The sequence below is a fragment of the Bactrocera latifrons genome, unplaced genomic scaffold, assembly GCF_001853355.1.
Source record: "Bactrocera latifrons isolate USDA-ARS-PBARC rearing strain unplaced genomic scaffold, ASM185335v1 scaffold_58, whole genome shotgun sequence".
Classification (NCBI taxonomy): Eukaryota; Metazoa; Arthropoda; class Insecta; order Diptera; family Tephritidae; genus Bactrocera; species Bactrocera latifrons.
The window spans coordinates 1,026,492-1,027,498 of NW_017537245.1; positions in this window are offsets into that span (position 1 = coordinate 1,026,492).

The window sequence follows — 1,007 nt, forward strand, 5'->3', positions numbered from 1 at the left end:
TGGCTTCATCAGTGGTGACAAAACAACTTTACCGGAGATGTGTATAAGAGACAGCGTATTCCAAACCCAAAGGGTAGAGAGCTTTACAAATGCATTATAAAGAATAATTTAAAAACTCTGTCAAGCAGCTGTCTCTTATACACATCTAGATGTGTATAAGAGACAGGGTAATCCAACCCAAAGGGAATTTTCCATTTCCAATGCATTATAAAGAATAATTTAAAAACTCTGTCAAGCAGTGAGCCAACATACCGGCCGAGTGATCCTTTCAAAATTCCTGACCTTTTAGATTTTGCTGGATATAAGTTTACTCACACTCAGCTATTGTGTGCCGTTAGCTCTAAAGATCTAAGTTCTGAACACTTATAATTTATAATCAGCTATGAGTTCAGCAGTCTAGGAGCTTGCAGTGGACAGAACATGACGTTCTTATATGTATATGTATGTACGTAGATCGAATGAGTTGTCTGTTTTCCAAACATGCCGTTTTGATTGTTAATAGCCACAGATCGTGTGAAATGAGCTTCGTCATCAACAATTGAAACAAAATTATTAATGCAAAGCGTCCCGATTTAAGACATTATTTTTATGTGATCTAGTATTACTATATGATTATGAATCAATATTCAAATAGTGCTATAAAATTTGATGCAGCCTCTACACTTTGCGAAAGCAATTCCATTTTATTTTCATGCAAGTATATATAGAATATCAAATTATTTACTAGTTAYCATTCATCGTACTATTACAATTACTACTAAAATTAATAGTAGTACAACAACAAATGAGTGAGTTAACACATTATAATTTGACACCCTGAACGTGGCTTAAAGGAAAACCCCAAAAATATGGTGTCGTGCTTGCATTGACCAATTCAATTCTCAGAAATCACAGATACATTCAAGTATACCGCATGATATTTGGATTACACGGAGCATCATGATCGCTTTCATTCATTAACAGACGTCAACTCAATACGATGCATTAGTTGTGTTGTTGACCTGGTC